Source organism: Nycticebus coucang, chromosome 11 (assembly GCF_027406575.1).
Source record: "Nycticebus coucang isolate mNycCou1 chromosome 11, mNycCou1.pri, whole genome shotgun sequence".
NCBI classification, from domain to species: domain Eukaryota; kingdom Metazoa; phylum Chordata; class Mammalia; order Primates; family Lorisidae; genus Nycticebus; species Nycticebus coucang.
In genome coordinates, this window is record NC_069790.1 from 46,117,321 (window position 1) to 46,137,034 (window position 19,714).

Sequence of the window (19,714 nt, forward strand, 5' to 3'; positions counted from 1 at the left end):
TTGAGTATCTGTGACAGAGACTACTCTAGGCTCCCCAGACACTACATTATTTGTTACCTGGTTCTTTCCAGACAAAGCTTGTTGATCTCCAGCATAGGTGACACATTTATGACTATATATTAATATACTGTATGTTCTTACATCTGCATGTAAATACTGAAGGAGTCACATAGTTTTACAAAGAAAGAAAGAAGAAAGGAAAGGAAAGAGAGCTAGAGGGAAAAGGAAACAAGGAAACTTGCCAGTAATATACAGAAATTATTTTGTGTGAGAAAATGTTATTTCCTGAACACACGTATTTTCAACATTGCCTATTTTTATAAACTCCCTATGTTCCACTCACAAACCTATTCTATATACAAAAAACATTTTAAAGGTGTTGCTTGGTGAAACTAGAACTCCCAAACTAAGGTATATTTACATCAATAAAAAGTGTAAATACTAAATTATATGCCCACTTTTATTAAGAACTAAGTCAATATTAAGCTCTTTATGCCTATGAGTCAGAATTAAGTCTCGCTTTTGCCTATAAATACTCATAAGTGCACCAAAACAATGAGAACCAAGCGCAAGCTATGTAACCTAATTGTTTCTACTTCATACTAATCTGAAATTTTAAAAATCGTCTTTCAAACACTCTATAGTGTAGTATGAATCACTGTTTTTTGGTATAACAAAGAGTGAGGAAAAGACACCGTGCCTGTGGCTCAAAGAATAGGGAGCTGGCCCCATATACTGGAGGTGGCGGGTTCAAACCTGGCCCTGGCCAAAAACTGCAACAACAACAACAACAACAACAACAAAAGAGTGAGTAAAAGGACTGAGTCTTATAGCAGTTTATTATGAACAAATTAATTAATGGCATTTCAAAGATATTTAGAAATACAGGATGGAATATTCATGTTTAAGCTCTCTGGAAATAAAAATTATAGATATGGATACTAAAAAGAAAAAGTCAAAAATGTTTGACCTGCAAAACAATATAATTTGAGGTTTGGTTGATAGAGTAATATTATATGATTCCTTTTCAACTGGTTTGGCCCTCTCTGCTCTTCCAGGTTGCTGGAGTAAATCCATCCTTGACCCAAAATGAAATGTTTCATCTACTTATTTAAAGGCTGTTTAAAAAATGACTTTGCTTTTAGTAGTCAGTGTTCTCCTCCTCTGAAATACTCTGCTGATTCACAAAGCTGTCTGAGAAATTCATGATGTCTCTGTAATATCAGCCTGAATGAGGATAAAGTATCCATTTGGAGATCAGAAAATTTACTTTATTGGCTAAAGGGGTACTCCCCTTTGGTATAATGAAAAGCATTAGAAAATCTATTAAGGCTGAGTTATATTCTGAAGCCACCATCTTTTCTTGTTACAATTAGTATTTCATTTTAATTGGGCTGCTATATAATTTCTTATGAAAAAATACTGTGAATTCTGAACAAGACTTTTTTAGTACAAGAGTCTATTTTTCCATGGGCACTTTTTTACTGTTTCAAGGGTTATGAAGAGAGGTACGGGAATTTTTTACTTAATGCCATAAAACAAATTAGGGAATATTTTTAATTATTTCCCCTTGTATCTCTCTCTTTTATATGGTTCTTATTACTATAACAGGAAAATGATACATGCTTCATTTTGAAGCAAGCTGTACTTTGTAATGTCTAACAAATTAGGGTCTGGTTTGCTTTTCATTTATGAGGACATTTCATATAGGAAGCTTGTTCTTAGCTTCTTTTATAAAATGAGGGATTTCTCCCTCTTGTGAAAAATAAAGTCTTTATATATTTTTATAAGATCCTTTATATCTTTAGGATAGATTTTATTTTATATCAGATATTTTTAAGAACTCTTCTACATAGTTTCTTTCATTTTCTCACTATGTATTCACTTATTCATTGAGCAATTATTTGGCACTTACTGCATGAAAGGGTTTTTTGTTGATTTGTATTTTGTTGTCAGTTAAATTACGAATAAACGTTCTCTGTCCTTACAAACTCTGCTTATTTTAGGAATGACAGGCAAGTAAGCATTTAAGTTGCGCTCACAGAGTTTTGGCAATGATTTCTCGTTGGGCAATGCTTTACAGACGCCCTAGAAGTTAAAAGTGAACCAAGAGAAACAGGGCATGCCAGGCTGAGGGAACTGTTAGTAGACGCACAGTGTCTTTTTTTTTTTTTTTATGCATAGTGTCGTAAATCAAAAGCATTGTAAAGTTCAGATAGCACTGAGGAGCCCTCTCTAGTAGAATTAGAGTAGCTGATAAAAGTGAAAATGCATATTGGAACCAGACTGTTGAGAACTGAATGAATAATTAAATTGTTAGACTTTATTCATTAAGCAGTGGGGAGTCATTGAAGATTTTCAGAGAGGAGTAAAATGATCTGACTTCGAGTTTAGAAAAGTAACTTGGTAGCTGTGTAGGGGACAACTCTGAAAGTCAAAGATAGAAAACACAGGAGAAATGTTGGTTGTATGTTTCAGTCCAAAAAAAATTAGCTTATCTTGTTTTAAATTACTTCCTCCACAGGAAAGTATTTTTCATTAATTCAATACTATTATCTAACCTTATGTATTCGATGTTAGGGTGGTAGCGGCTATTATCAACCATTTGTCACCATATGCCTTTGGTGATCTTGAGTCCTGTTATTGACTGAATTGCATCTTTGCCTTTCCCCTACCAAAAATTCACTTGTTGAAGCCCTAATCCTTAATATGATTATAGCTGGAGATAGGTGTTTAAAGGAGGAATTATGATTAAATTAAGTAATAAAGCCAATGCCCTAATCTGACAGGACTGGTGTTCTTATGAAAAAAGTAGACAGAGCAGGGCTCTTTCTCCCCACATGGGTGGAGAAGGACACCGTGAGAAGGTGACTGCAGCCAGGAAAAGAGCTGTCACCAGAAGCCAACTCTGACGGCACTTTGGTCGCCGACTTCCAGACTCCAGAAGTGTAAGAAAATAAATGTCTTTTGAAATTTTGGTTACGACAGGCAGAGCACATTGATAGGCGTGGGGTGCTCTTTCCACGAAACCTGTATGTCCCCTCTCTCTCTCTCTAGAGATCTGGTTCTCCAAGTTTGAGGGCTGAGAAACGAGGAAGCCTCTATTAGAATTCTGCTCCCCTCAATTTCTCATGGCAATGGAGAGAATTAATGAGATATTTGTTTAGATAGAAACAACTGGATATGGCAAGTGATCGACTTTAGAGATAAATGAAAAAGAGTTGATAGGCTGAGTGTGGTGGCTCGCGTCTGCAATCCTAGCACTCTGGGAGGCCGACATGGGTAGATTGCTTGAGCTCAGGAGTTCAAGACTAGCCTGAGGAAGAGTGTGACCCCCATCTCTACTAAAAACAGAAAAACCAGCCAGGCATGGTGGTGGGCACCTGTAGTCCTGGGTACTTGGGAGGCTGAGGCAGGAGCCTCAGGGTTTGAGGTTGCTATGAGCTATGACACCACAGCACTCTACCCAGGGCAACTGAGTGAGACTCTGCTCCAAAAAAAAAAGGGAAAGAAAGAGCATTGATGACGATAATATCTCTTATTCCATTCCCAATTTTTAATTTTTCATACTTAAACAGCTCCTTGAATATAAAGAAGCACATATGTATCTGTCAGTGTGGTTTTCCATGACGCACCTAATCTCTCTCAGGCGTCCAAGATCCTACCGACCTATTTTTCTTTCACAACTTGAACATCATCTCACTTTTTGATCTGATTTTTTCTTCCTACTCCCTTGTCATTATTCATATATTCTAAGATTCAATCTTTAGCTTCTCCTTTTTTCCCACTTCACCCCTCCCTTTTACTAGGAGAGAACAATTGCTCATAAGATATCTATTTAAATTCTTTTTTTTCATTTAAATTTAAATCAATAGTCCTATATATTCAGCTTCCACTTATGCTAGTGCCCTCTGGATATTTCCAGTTCAAGGTCCTCTCAGCAACATAATTCATTGTGTAATGTTCCATAGTTGACATAGCACCTTCATACATGCTGTATGATCTTTACCCTTAACACTGTAAGGCATTAATTCCATTTCATGTGCTGGTTGCTGACTCTCAATGAGGTTATTTACCAAGCCATGAAATGAGCCATGGAAACAAATATCAGATGTCAAACACAGAGCTATTTAAATATGCCCTAAACTTCTCCAAGAAAATTCAAAACTGATCAAGACACTTCTACAATGGAACTTGGATTGTTATCAATGTTACCTGCAAATGATCTCCTTTCCTGGAAATTCTCAGTTATAACACTATCATTTTCTTTCTTTCTTTTTTTGAGACAGAGTCTCACTATGTCACCCTCAGTAGAGTGCCATAGCATGACAGCTCACAGCAACCTCAAACTCTTGGGCTTAAGCAATTCTCTTGCCTCAGCCTCCCAAGTAGCTGGGACTATAGGCGTCCACCACAATGCCGGGCTAATTTTTGGTTATAGTTGTTATTGTTGTTTGGCAGGTCTGGGCTGGGTTCAAACCCACCAGCTCTGGTGTATGTGGATGGTGCGTTAGCCGCTGAGCTATAGGTGCTGAGGAGCCAGCACTATAATCTTCTTAACCAGCCTGTCATCACATCCAATATTTGTAACTTTTTTTTTTAGAGACAGAGTGCTGCCTCCTCTGTAGAGTGCTGTACCATCACAGCTCACAACAACCCCTAACTCCTCGGCTTAGGCGATTCTCTTGTCTCAGCCTCCCAAGTAGCTGGGACTACAAGCACCCGCCAAAATGCCTGACTATTTTTTGTTGAAGTTTGGCCAGGGCCGTATTTGAACCCACCACTCTTGGTACATGGGGCCGGCACCCTACCCACTGAGCCTCAGGCGCCACCCCCAAATCTGGAACTTAATGAGTAATTACTGAGAGTGCAGTGAAATAAATGAATAAATAGTTTTTATAGTTGATTCTCTCTATTGGAAACCCAAGTAAAATCATATACTGTCTTAACCAATTCACATTTTTTTGTCCTTACTGCAGCCACCTAAGATACCAGAAAGAAAAAGAGAACCAACATGAAGAAACATGGATTTTGTATCTTTCTTAAGTATAAATTATCTTACTTTTTAAAAATCTAGTAAGAAGTGGTCATAAGTAATTAAAGGATAAGTTTATCTTTAAAGGAACATAATAAAAGTAGACCTTTGATTTTGGGTTCTATAATATTTGCTATTAATAAGCCATTTAATTATCATATAAAATAGCAATATTGATAATATGATCTGTCATATTTGGTTTTTTTGTTGTTGTTGAGTGTTTTACAAAATAAACAGCCATTTTAGCTGTTATAACAACAGAAATAAATAATTAAATGAGTAAATGAGTAAATATGAGTACACACATATCCCTTGTAAAGAATCTCAAATCACTTATGTAGCAATCCATCCTTAGGGTTGGGGCACACCTCCCCATTTTTTAAGTGTGGTCTGTGCACACACTTTCTTTTTTCTTTTTCTTTTTTATTAAATCATAGCTATGTACATTGATATGATCATGAGCATCATTCACTAGCTTCACAGACCGTTTGACACACTTTCATCACACTGGTTAACATAGCCTTCCTGGCATTCTCTCAGTTACTGTCCCAAGACACTTACAGTCCAAATTTACCAAGTTTCACATATATCCTTGTAAAATGCACCGCTGGTGTAATCCCACCAATCCCCTTCCCTCTACCCAGCTTCCCCCTCCTTCCCGCCCCTTCCCCCTTCCCCCATTCTTAGGTTGTAACTGGGTTATAGCTTTCATGTGAAAACCCTAAATTAGTTTCATAGTAGGGCTGAGTACCTTGGGTACTTTTTCTTCCATTCTTGATATACTTTACTAAGAAGAATATGTTCCAGCTCCATCCATGTAAACATGAAAGAGGTAAAGTCTCCATCTTTCTTTAAGGCTGCGTAATATTCTATGGTGTACATATACCACAATTTATTAATCCATTCATGGATCGATGGGCACTTGGGCTTTTTCCATGACTTAGCAATTATGAATTGGGCTGCAATAAACATTCTGGTACAAATATCTTTGTTACAATGTGATTTTTGGTCTTCTGGGTATATGCCCAGTAGAGGGATTACAGGATTGAATGGCAGATCTATTTTTAGATCTCTAAGTGTTCTCCATATCTCTTTCCAAAAGGAATGTATTAATTTGCATTCCCACCAGCAGTGCAAAAGTGTTCCCTTTTCTCCACATCTGCGCCAACATCTCTGGTCTTGGGATTTTGTGATATAGGCTAGTCTCACTGGAGTTAGATGGTATCTCAAAGCAGTTTTGATTTGCATTTCTCTGATGATTAAAGATGATGAGCATTTTTTCATATGTCTGAATGCCGTGTGCCTGTGATCTGTTATATTTGTTTTGGTCTTTCTACCAAATGAACTTACATTTAAAAAATTAATGGCATAAAAATACTAAAGGTTGATTGATATAATCTTAAAGATGTAGGAAGTAATACTGCTGACTAGTGACAATAACATAAGGAAGACTAAATATTTCTTAATCACAATAAATGTTTGGTCTGGAGACCATTTCTTATTTGATCATCCTTGGAAAATATAAAATGTCAGGGACATTATTTTTTATTAACTGGATCTGGCATGGGCATAAATAGTAAATTGAACTATCTTTTTGGCTTCTGGTGGAAATTAAGAGAAAATTGGGTTGAATAATGTTTAGACTTAAAATATATCACATATAGGTACTTATAGATGAGTGGAATCAACTTTTAATAGAATTTTTATTTTACAAAGGAAAATCTCAAGTACTTTTGGGAAAACACAAATAACCTGTCTTGTCAGAACAGGAATAGTGTGTATGTCTGGCTCATCACGATTTTAATTGTAAATCTCAGGAAATGCAGAATATGACAATTAAGTTAGGAAGTGCTCAATGGATTGCAGAGTAGTAAATTTTATTAAATTTCTTCATAAAATAACATTGACAAATAATCTAATACAGAACTGTGCATTACAAGGTATTGCCGAAGGAATAAATAGGCAGCTCCAAATTCACTTGGAACGTACATTCTACTAGTTTTTTTCTAGGCAATTTACATGCTATTTTGTAGTATAATTTTACAAGTTATTTGGTTCTTTGTACAAGAAAGCAGGGCTTGAAAAGAAACAATATATTTAATAGCAAAAAAGTACGGTTCAATACATTGCAGGAGGTCAGGTATAAATTCACTTACAGAGAATGTTAGCTTAACATTTTACTAGAATTATAAAACATGTTTGAATGAAGAAACACTGGTAGAACCAATATGGGAAGAATTTCATAGAAGATGTAAACCACAAGAGCTTTAAAAAAAATAAGTGAATTAAGCTCTATTTCATTTTCCTTTACTTGGCCCGAATTTTGGTGCTGACGATGGCTCAGAAAGCATCTGTATCGCCCACTGTGTTAGGAGAGCAGCGTCACCGAATATCTACTGCACAGCATCTGTACCGCCCACAGAGCTGGGAGAGCAGCGTCACGGAGTATCTACCGCACAGCATCTGTACCGCGCACAGTGCTGGGAGAGCAGCGTCACCGAGTATCTACCGCACAGCATCTGTATCGCCCACAGTGCTGGGAGAGCAGCATCACCGAATTCTACCTCACAGCATCTGTACCGCCCACAGAGCTGGGAGAGCAGCGTCACCGAGTATCTACCTCACAGCACCTGTACCGCCCACAGTGCTGGGAGAGCAGCATCACCGAATTCTACCTCACAGCATCTGTACCGCCCACAGTGCTGGGAGAGCGGCGTCACCGAATTCTACCTCACAGCATCTGTACCGCCCACAGAGCTGGGAGAGCAGCGTCACCGAGTATCTACCTCACAGCATCTGTATCGCCCACAGTGCTGGGAGAGCAGCATCACCGAATTCTACCTCACAGCATCTGTACCGCCCACAGAGCTGGGAGAGCAGCGTCACCGAGTATCTACCTCACAGCACCTGTACCGCCCACAGTGCTGGGAGAGCAGCATCACCGAGTATCTACCACACAGCATCTGTATCACCCAAAGAGCCAGGAGAGCAGCGTCACTGAGTATCTACCTCACAGCATCTGTACCGCCCACAGTGCTGGGAAAGCGGCGTCACCCAGTATCTACCACACAGCATCTGTATTGCCCACAGAGCTGGGAGAGCAGCGTCACCGAGTATCTACCTCACAGCATCTGTACCGCCCACAGTGCCGGGAGAGCAGCGTCACCGAGTATCTACCGCACAGCATCCGTACGGCCCACGGTGCCAGAAGAGCAGCGTCATCAAGTATCTACCTCACAGCATCTGTACCGCCCACAGTGCTGGGAGAGCAGCGTCACCGAGTATCTACCGCACAGCATCTGTACCGCCCACAGTGCTGGGAGAGCAGCGTCACCGAGTATCTACCGCACAGCATCTGTACCGCCCACAGTACTGGGAGAGCAGCGTCACCGAGTATCTACCGCACAGCATCTGTACTGCCACAGAGCTGGGAGAGCAGCGTCACCAAGTATCTACCTCACAGCATCTGTACCGCCCACACTGCAAGGAGAGCAGCGTCACCGAGTATCTACCGCACAGCATCTGTACTGCCACAGAGCTGGGAGAGCAGCGTCACCGAGTATCTACCTCACAGCATCTGTACCGCCCACACTGCAGGGAGAGCAGCGTCACCGAGTATCTACTTCACAGCATCTGTACCGCCACAGTGCTGGGAGAGCAGCGTCACCGAGTATCTACCTCACAGCATCTGTACCGCCATAGAGCTGGGAGAGCAGCGTCACCGAGTATCTACCGCACAGCATCTGTACCGCCACAGAGCTGGGAGAGCAGCGTCACCGAGTATCTACCTCACAGCATCTGTACCGCCCACAGTGCAGGGAGAGCAGCGTCACTGAGTTTCTACCACACAGCATCTGTACCGCCCAGAGTGCCGGGACAGCAGCGTCACTGAGTATCTATCGCACAGCATCCGTATGGCCCACAGTGCTGGGAGAGCAGCATCACCGAATATCTACCGTACAGCATGTGTACCGTCCACACTGCAGGGAGAGCAGCGTCACCGAGTTTCTACAGCACAGCATCTGTACCGTCCACAGTGCTGGGAGAGCAGCGTCATCGAGTATCTACCTCACTGTATCCATGCAGCCCACAGGGCTGGGAGAAGTAGCGTTACCAAGTATGTACAGAACATGTGCTTTTTTCCCTGTACACGTAATAGTGTCTCCAGGAGAGCAACTTCTAACCTCAGCTTTACTAAATACCAGAATCACCTAATAATGTGTATTAGATTTAATAATTTAGGGTCAATATTGTAGTGTTTTATGCCATGACATTTTAAAATATTGCCACAATTGTCTGAAAACTGATTTAAACTAAAAATGATTCCAAGCCCCTCTTCATAATTACCTCCTATCGCTGTACTTAGATATCCGCAAAACAGGAAAAATCACTTTGATGTGGTTACTCTACTACAAAGTCAGGTCCCCCCCCCACCATTGTTGCTGTTATCTCCCTTTCTTCTGGGATAAGTGCCTACCTAATGAACATATTTGCTGTTAGCACCATGGTCTGCCCATTGAAAATCCTCATCCCGGGAACAGGTCCCTTTCCATTCCTACTTCACATTCTTTAGCATTTCCAAAGGGATCAAAATGAAATAATTTTAGAATAAATTTTAGTCATCCAGACAAAACCGATTTAGACTAATACCTCTCAGTACATAAAAAGACACTGCTTATTATTTCATCATACAGTGGAAGTTTGGAATCCTGAGATGAGGAAGATGTGCAGAAAGAGAGTGAGGAAGAGATGAGGAGAGGGAGGGGAACAGGAGGAAAATCAGAAACAGGGGAAGAACGGGGGAGGGGACGAGAAGGACATTTATATGTGTGTGTGTGTTTTAAGTTCATAAGATGTGGGTTTCAACATTCTAAATCCATTGTTTGAAATTTGGGCCACCTTCTCCAGGAAAGAGAAGATAAAAAGTGTGGGGCAGAAGATAGCAAACCTGTAAGGCCTCTGTTGACACGGGTGAAACCAGATATTGAGACAGGGACTCTGGACATCAGTTCTTTCACGGCTCCTGAGAAGAAGGTGAGCAGGTAGTACTTCTGGTTCAGGGCACAAACTCTGCTGCAGGGTGAAAGTGCCAAGTGAATCTAAAGATTGTACATTTGGGGTCCTCAAATGAGTCTTTAGTAGAGTCTAGTGTGCCAACAGGTTAGAAGGTGCAGATCGCTGCTGAGTCAAGTACTGGATGTGTAAACACATTAGTTAGTTTCTATTTACTCCATAACTGGTATTTCTGTAATGTGAAAGCTAAGCACTTCTAAGTCAGATAGACGTGGATTTTAGTTGAAGAATTCTCTTTTATGAATGATGTAGTCATCTTCAAATCTCTTAAACTTTCTAAGCTTCAGTTGCCTTATCAGTAAACTGAAGTAAATATCACATTTGCCAGAAGATTGGCATAGAACATGTTCTAAAAGGACCTGCCATGTGACTGATAATTATTAGGAACTACATATTATTATGATACCTCTAAAACACAAGTTTTTGAAAAATTTGCACATATTTTTATATGCTATGAATAAAATTTATTTCATAGATTCCTTTAAATAGATGATGGTTTTTCACATGAAAATATCCCTGAGCTTCTTTCTGTTTTCTTCACTCACTTGTGATAAATTAATAAACATATATATGTTTTTGCCTAAAGAAAAAATTTTGTTAAAAAAGTTATTTCATTTACCTTCGTGGGGGTTATTTAGATTTCAAAGTATGTTCTTTCAGGGAAAAAGTTCATTAATTTTAGTTGGAAGGACAGCGGAAAAAAAAAGCCTACACTCAGACCCGAAACCTATCAGATAATTTTCTTGATTGCCAATTCTTAACCACTCTCAACTCAGTTTCCCTAACTCTAAAAGGGTATTTACTATCCTTTTAGGCAGGATACAAAGATTAATTAGTTAAGATTGCAAAGTGCTTTAAGCATTAAATGCTTTATGAGATAATAGGATAAATATTAATAATATCCTGCTACAAATACCAAGACAGTCATAGTAAGGTAAGTAAGAAAAATAAATTGCAGTGCTTGCTATGAAATTGAAAATCACTAATGGAATGAAAGTTTGTTCATACGGGGAGCAGTGTTGCATCATGTATAATGTAATACCAGGTCATTTTCAATTGTTTTAATTGCCACGAGCAACTGATCTTTAGAGCTGTTCCTGACAAGCTTCAGCACGCCCTAATGATCGTGAACTTGTGCCAAAGACCAGCATTATCCCCTATTGAACATTAAATGGTATCGACCCTCTTCTCTGGGTCCATCACTCAACAGGCTCCTCGAAGCAATTCATGACACAATTAACATTAATTAACTTTACAAAAACCCCTCAAACTCTCTGCCTTTTAAGACTTCAGACATTGGAGAAAGTAAAGAGCAGCTAACAAAAAAGTTATGAGTCCTCTTGTGAGAGCCATCAATTAGGGTAAGTAAAAGATTCCTAAATTTTTATAACCCTCATTTATCTCTTGCCACTCCCGATAAGTTTATCCTGCGCCAATATCTTTAAAGCCATTCAGTATGAAAAGAACTATTCATCTCTATACTTCACATCCACTTTAAAATTGAGAGTGGAAGCTTCCAAATTCACATCAGAGTAAACCAAGAGTCACAAGTGATTCCTGGCCCTACAGAAAAGCTACTCAGGTACCTCTCAGGCATGAAAGGGAAGAATGTAGCCTGTCCTTATCATCTCCATTTCTGTGGAACTCTCCTGCAGGAATTGTATTTCTCCTCTAAGTTCCAAGTGATTAACAAAAGCCTTCTCTAGAATATCAACAATAACAAGAATCTGCTGTTCATTAGGTGCGTGAGTTTCTATATGCTACATTCTCTTTTTAGTCTATAAAATTGGTGTTCTCATAATTTTAAACTTGCTAACAATATAGTAAAATTTGTTTTCCCCAACTGACCAAACATTAATAATTGCTCATTAAAGATAGAGGAATCGCTCAAACCCAGGTCCTTTTTTACCCTGAATCTATGCCCTTTTTTATAAAAGTAGCAAAAATGAGCATCCAAACTGAGATACTGTATCCAAACCAAGAGTAACTACACCTTTAAAGAGATTTGAAGTATATCCCTATGGGACTAATCCTCAAAGAAAGTAAGTTACTTTATTTGCTAGGTAATAGCCACAAGGGAAAAGGGTGAGAGAAAGTTGACATATCCATCTAGTAAGTATAAGTTCACTACCAGAGTCATCTGATATCTTAAAACTGTGCTGGAGGAGGTCTCATTCCTCTTAAATAGTTACATTTGAGCAAAAGCAGCTCCTTATTCTGTATACCCCCACTCACAGTCACCAGAGAACTTTAAGACACTGAAATGTTTCATAGAACTCATTATATTTCTCTGGTGCTTCATAGACATCTTTAGATTCTAAATCCTTATATTTCTGGCATTTTCCATTAGTAATACATAAGCAAAAACTCGTTCATTATTCTGTTGGCTTTATAGCACCAAAAGACAAGATATCAAATCCATAACATTTTGTTTTTCCAAGGATACTCAGTATTAAAAATATATATATTTCTATCGACATTCATAGAAACTATCTATTCAAAGACTCTGGTTCTCCCCATATAATTTTAGCCAGTTTAACAAAGTTTCTCAATAAACTTAAAATATAGTATTATGAACAACTTTGCAAAGTCATTCTAGTTGTTTGAGAATACAGTATTAAATTAAAAAAAAACTTAAAATGAAATTGGAAATTAAGCCATGTACCCAAATACTCAAACAATAATGTAGCAAACTGTAAAAATATTTTTTGGGTACCAGGTTTTGATGGAGTGTGGTGATTTATCAATTGTGTTTTCCTTCCATGTATTTTCTTCATATATTATTATTTTTAATACTTTTATTTCTAATAACAGTATCTCAGCCCCATTTAGGCACCCTAAGCAAAGAGTGGGAGCATATATATAACTAATGTACTTTTGTAGAGCTGAAGGTAAAAATTTTAACTCTCATGTTTAGGAATACTAATTTTTTAATATTAAAAAAATCCTAGATAATAGGGAAAGAATACAGCAAAATTTTCATGAAGATTGTGATAACTAGGTAAGGTTTATAATCCCTGTCCTCTAAGTTTAAATTTTGTAACACCAGTTAATTGAATGATGCTTTCATCCAACACATATTAATGAATGCTGATAAGTTACCTGGAGCTGTGTTAGGAAGTAGGGACAAATAGCAACTAAGCTTAAGCCTCTTTTGAGAAACTCACCACCTGTTAACAAAGTGCTGATACAAAGTATAAGTATAGTAAGAGCGATGTGAATGAAACATTGTGATAGTATAGTGACAGGAACAGCCCAAGGCAGGCAAAGATAGCTTTCTGTTGAAACACTGCCACAATTTGGAAGGCAAATGGAAAGGTATAGAGCCAATCTCCTGCCTAAAGAATAAAGGGGTTATCAGAATACTTGAGGATTGGTATTTCAAGTAATTTCATATTAAATAGTATTGGTAACCATGACTGTCTACAATCTTTTACTAGGAATTTCTACATCCTAGGAATACTGCTTCCCTCTAAACCAAAGGATGTCTGGATGTTTAGGAGTCATGGTCCAGGACGATTCATTATCCCTCTGGTCATTGCTCCCCAAACTGGCAAAACACCACTGTCACTGTCACACAAGGATCTGCCTGCACCGAGAATGGGCACCTACTCAGGGACTCTGCCCTTTTAATTGGTTATTGCATGTTGGTGATAAATCTTACACTTGTACATTATTGCAGGTGCATGTACATCATGATGCTAAAATGGGATGAGAAGTCAAGTCTTCTTTCCCCAGTACAACTTCAAAATACAACTCACACAAGTAAGCCCCATTCATTCATCCATATGTGAGTGGTGATGGAAAAGTTGTGAAAGGACAGTGAATCATCTCGGGAAGATCATACGGAACACACAGACACATAAGGAAATCCCAGAGCATTCATGTCTCTTGGTGAAGACATTTACAGAAGCTGTGGCAATAGACTTCCAGGGAGTACAGAGTGCTGCTTTGAGGAGATAAGATTCTAACTGATCTTTAAAGATGGGCAGAAGTTTTCAATTAGGGATGAGAAGAAAATTTTAGGCACACAAAGCAGCCAATAAAAAGCAGAGGTGTTAAATGCCTAGTTCCTTCAGCGAACTTGGAGTATATGTCCATAGAAGGAAAGTTAATGGTGGGAATGAGGCTGTAAAGAGCAGGTGGGATTAAGTTTTGAAGGCTTTTTTATGTCACCAAATAAAGATTACATTTTATCTAGAGGGCAGTGAAGGGTGAAGAGATTTTGAAGTTGAGAGTGATAATGTCAGGTTTGTCTTTTTAAAAAATCTCCTGGAAAGAGAATAGATGTGGGCTGGCAGCCTGATGTGAACTCTATTGCACTGGAGTTTTGTAAATTGAACAATTCTAAGCAAGCATGTGGGGCTGCCCAACACTGCCCTTGTCAGCTCTGTACCCCGAGTGTAGTGTATCACAGGAGGACTCCAAAATAGTTCTCAAATATACAAGAAATTTGTTCAATCACTTATTCATTTCAACAGTATTTGATTGCATCAATTTCACACAAATGATATCATCTCAAAATTAAGGAATAATGTTAATATTTTCCTTCCTTCCTGTAAACACTGTAACTAAACAGGTATGTAAACATGCAGATGCTTGCAATGGCAACATGGAAATTTCCTCTTTTCACTGTTTTTCCTTCTGTGTATTTACTCACCCACTTCTGAATGGCATCTCACCTGAACCCTTTTTATAATCTTCTATCTCAGGCATTCCTTCAACTCTGCTTCCAGCCCTCTGTTCATTTGCCCAAAGTTTTTCTAAGAAATGATGAACTTATTAACCAGAATGGTATTTTAAATAATATATTTTATTTCAGATATCATCATTGACCCAGAACTAAAAAACAAACAAACAAACAAACAAAAAAACAATGGAAACATTATCCAATTTCTTATGAGATTTAAGAAGGTGCTGGACAAAATATACATACAAATGTGAGATTTATCACCATCATGCAATAACCAGTTAAAAATACAGTGGGGCAAATATGAAATACTATTACTCATATGAAATAGTAATAAGTGCTAGAAACAAGTAAGAGAAAGTTAATGGAAAGTGAAAGAACTACATGGAAAGAAATAGAGCAACAAGCAACAATAAAACCTCACAATTTTAAGTCATGAAAAAGACTTCACAAATAGAGTATTTTATTTTTGGATATAGATACAAAGTATTATAAAAATGTGACTGCTGCACAGATCCATTTATAAATTCAATGTAACATCAATGGCTAATTTTGATACAGTTTCACAGTCTGAGTTTAAAGTTTATGGAAGAGTTAAAATATACACTAACAGCCAGTAATATTTTTACAAAGATCAATTTTTTTATAATACCTGAACTAGATTATAAAAAATTACTTTAAATATCTAGTAATTAAGACAATATGTTTTTGGGTAAAGAAAAAACAAAAGATCAATAACCTAAACTATCTCAGGAACAATCTTTACATGTGGGATTTAGTGTATACTCATGGTAGCATTTCAAGTCAAGGTAGATAGGAAACACTATTTAATTAATGCATTGAGGACAACTAGCAGTTTTCTTGGCCAAGACAGGCTTCAGCAGTTCTCAACCTGTGGGTTATGACCCACAGGAACTGTATTAAAGGGCTGGGGCATTAGGAAGGTTGAGAACCACTGGGCTACATTGTGGTAGAAAATTAACTGTAACCTTGTTGATATCATTATCAACTCTGTTGGGGTCAAACCTAGATATCCTTCAGGGGTCCTCAAACTCCACATGAGGCGGTGTGATTGTTTTGTTTCTTTGTGTTCCCGTTTTTTTTTTTTTTGACTTCAAAATAAGATATATGCAGTGTGCATAGGAATTTGTTCATATTTTTTTTTAAACTATAGTCCGGCCCTCCATCGGTCTGAGGGACAGTGAACAGGCCCCCTGTTAAAAAAGTTTGAGGACCTCTGTGTCCTTAACCAATGGTGCACTCATCCCAGCTGCTGAGAGTGTGGGCTGCTGGCCAGCTCTCAGCTACACCTCCTTTGAAGCTGGGAACATCTTGGGTGGCACAACCCTGTGGTTCCATTAATGCCATCAGGCTGAGACTAAATGTCAACTAACTACGTCTGTGCTCAGCTTCTTTCCCTGTGCTATCCTTCCTTGACTGCCTTGCCGGCTTCACCCCAAGGCACTTATTCAATAATCACTTGTTTACGCATCCCCGTTATAGGATTTAGTCCTTAAGAACCTGACATAAAATATCCTAACACATCAGAAGATCATTTCTCACTTATAAAAATTGAATATGGGGCAGCGCCTGTGGCTCAGTGGGCAGGGTGCTGGCCCCATATACCAAGGGTGGCCGATTCAAACCCAGCCCTGGCCAAACTGCAACAAAAAAATAGCCAGGCGTTGTGGCAGGCACCTGTAGTCCCAGCTACTCAGGAGGTTGAGGCAAGAGAATCGCCTAAGTCCAAGATCTGGAGGTTGCTGTGAGCTGTGACGCCAGAGCACTCTACCCAGGGTGATGGAACAAGACTGACTCTAAAAAAAAAAAAAATTGAATGAGATTTGACAGAGGTTCATTTCTTCTTGATGCTTCTAGGATTCAGACTTCTACCAATTTCTGATAATGTTATCTTAGCATATGAATTGTAAATCCCTGTATCTGGGGAAAAAGAGTGCATATAGAACTCCCAGCTAGTCCTAAGTAAGAAGATGCAGTAGTAACATGCTACTTCTCATAGGCCATTGGCCAAAACCAAATTCATAGAAACTGGGAAATATAGGAGAGGGTAAAAAATGTTTGGTGAGCCCCACTGTCTCCACCATAGCAGTCCTTCTCAAGAAATAAGTTAAAGCTTTGTATGTGTGCATATTAAAATCCAAGTGAAATAAAATGTGTCAACTATTAAAGTAGCTACAGTTATGCACCACTTAACCACGGGGTGTGTCCTGAGATTCTGTCTTCGTGGCTAACATCTCGGAGTGCACTTATGCAAACCTAGATGGTGCCGCCTACTAGACGTCTAGGCTACAGGGTACGGCCTATTGCTCCAGGGCCACAAACCAGAACAGCCTGCTGCTCTACTGAATATTGAAGGAAATTGTAAGACAATGGTGAGTATTCATGTAGCTAAACATATCTAAATATCAAAAAAGTACAGTCAAAATTTGATGAAAAAGATAACAAAAAAAAGGAGGCGGAGCAAGATGGCGGCTGAGTAACAGCATCCTTGCATCTGGGCACCGTGAGTCTGGGGAGATAGGACTCCAGGCATCTCTGGCTGGTGGGATCTGCCTATCATCACTCCTATGAGGATACAGGGAGTAAGAGAGAGACTTCTGGACCCCAAGAGGAGGACTAAAACAGTGGAAAACCGGCAAGTGGTCGCATGTATTCAATCCGTCTAAACCCGCCCACAACTGTAAGTTCAGTAGCAGCGAGACTGCAAACCAGAAAGGCCTTACCTGTGAACTATTTTGGTGTCCTTGGACTTGGCACTGAGTTGAACTGCCTTGGGGCGGGCCTGAGTGGGAGTGCGGAGAACTTTGGCCATTGTCTAGGGCCCCAGTCTGAGCCACTGAGCCAGACGGAGCTAATAGTGTTTGGCAGTGGGTCACACGGAACCATTGTCAGTGATCTGCCCCAGCAAGCTCCGCCCTCAGGGTCACAGAGCTAGAAATGGGTGGGAGCTGGTAACCAAGCAACCAAGTAGCCTAAGGGTGGGGTCTGAGCCACCTTGCAGCCCTAACCCTCGGGGGCAGAGTGAGATCGGATTTGGCACACTGGGTAAGTGGATAGCCACTTCAGCAGTGATTCCAGCGAGAAAGCTGGGAAAGCTTCTGCTCAGCAAGTTTACAAGTTCAAAGTGCCTTTAAGTGGGCTGAAGAGAGATTTAGGGTGTCTACCTGCTGGGGCTTGAGAAATCAGCAGCCTCCAGTCGTATCAGAACTGTGATTAACATCTCATACCCCAGAAGACCACGTGTTGCCCAGACAATATTCAATAACATATACAAACTGCTTTGTTTTTGGTTGTTTACTTTTTTCTTTTTTTTTTTTGTTTGGTTGTTTTTTTTGTTTATTTTGACGTTGTTGATGTTCTTTTATTTTTAATTTCAATCTTTTCCATACAGATCCCTTTTTCTTTCTCAATTTTCCTAGTTTAATTATAATTTCCCATTGCTGCCTTTTTTAATAACTTCAACTTCATTTTTGCTAGTGTTTCTACCGATATAATTTGGTTTTTCACCCAATTTTATCCCCGTAAAGTTCTCTGTTTGCTTCTTTTGGTTTGATTTATAGCATTTTTGTTTTTCCTCTCTACTTGGTGGAGGTGGGGTACTGTGTCTGATCAGGTTAGCAAAGAGCTGCTGACCTCCAGGGAACCACCCAACTGGGCACCCCCAGAAGGTGGGTTTTTTTTAAGGTTGTGTCAAAGTACCCTAATGTACACCTATATTGCCCTGTCTCCCTCTTTCTGTGCCTCTCTTCTTTTTGTCAGTATTCCTTATACCCACCCCCTCTCCTTTCTCTATCTTTTTTTTTTCTCTTATCACTCGGTCCTCCTTTCTTTCATCCCTTTTTTGCTCTTCAACCTTCTCACCCTTCTGGTCCTGTAACCCTTAGTCCACAGGCACAAGAACTTAAAGAGCAAGAGGAAGTGAAAGGAAAATTAGGGCAAGGAAACAGATAAAAGAAATCACTCATGAGGAAGAACCAGCAGAAAACTCCAGGCAACATGAAGAACCAGTCTAGAACAACCCCACCAAGGGACCATGAGGTAGCTACTGCAGATGATTCCACCTGAAAAGAAATGTTAGGAATGACAGAAAGGGAATTTAGAATACACACGTTGAAAACAATGAAAGAAATGAGGGAAACAATGAAGGAAATTGCTAATAAAGTGGAAAATAACCAAAAGGAAATCCAAAAACAGAATCAAATAAGAGATGAACGATATGAAGAATATAAAAAGGATATAGCAGACCTGAAGGAACTGAAACAGTCAATTAGGGAACTTAAAGATACAATGAAAAGTATCAGCAACAGGTTAGACCACGCAGAAGAAAGAATTTCAGAGGTAGAAGACAAAGTTCTTGAGATAACTCAGACAGTAAAAGAGGCAGAAAAAAAGAGAGAGAAAGCAGAACATTCACTGTCGGAATTATGGGACTTTATGAAGCGTTCCAACATACGAGTTATAGAAATTCCAGAAGGGGAAGAAGAATGCCCCAGAGGAATGGAAGCCATACTAGAGAATAGTATAAAAGAAAATTTCCCAAACATCACCAAAGATTCTGACACACTGCTTTCAGAGAGCTATCGGACCCCAGGTCGCCTCAACTCTAACCGAACTTCTCCAAGACACATTGTGATGAACCTGTCCAAAGTCAAGACAAAAGAAAAGATTTTGCAAGCTGCCAGGAGTAAGCGCCAGTTGACCTACAGGGGCAAATCCATCAGAGTGACCACAGACTTCTCTAATGAAACTTTCCAAGCAAGAAGACAATGGTCATCTACCTTTAATCTACTTAAACAGAAGAATTTCCAGCCCAGAATTCTGTACCCTGCTAAGCTAAGCTTAAAAATTGATGGAGAAATCAAATCATTTACGGATATACAAACATTGAGGAAATT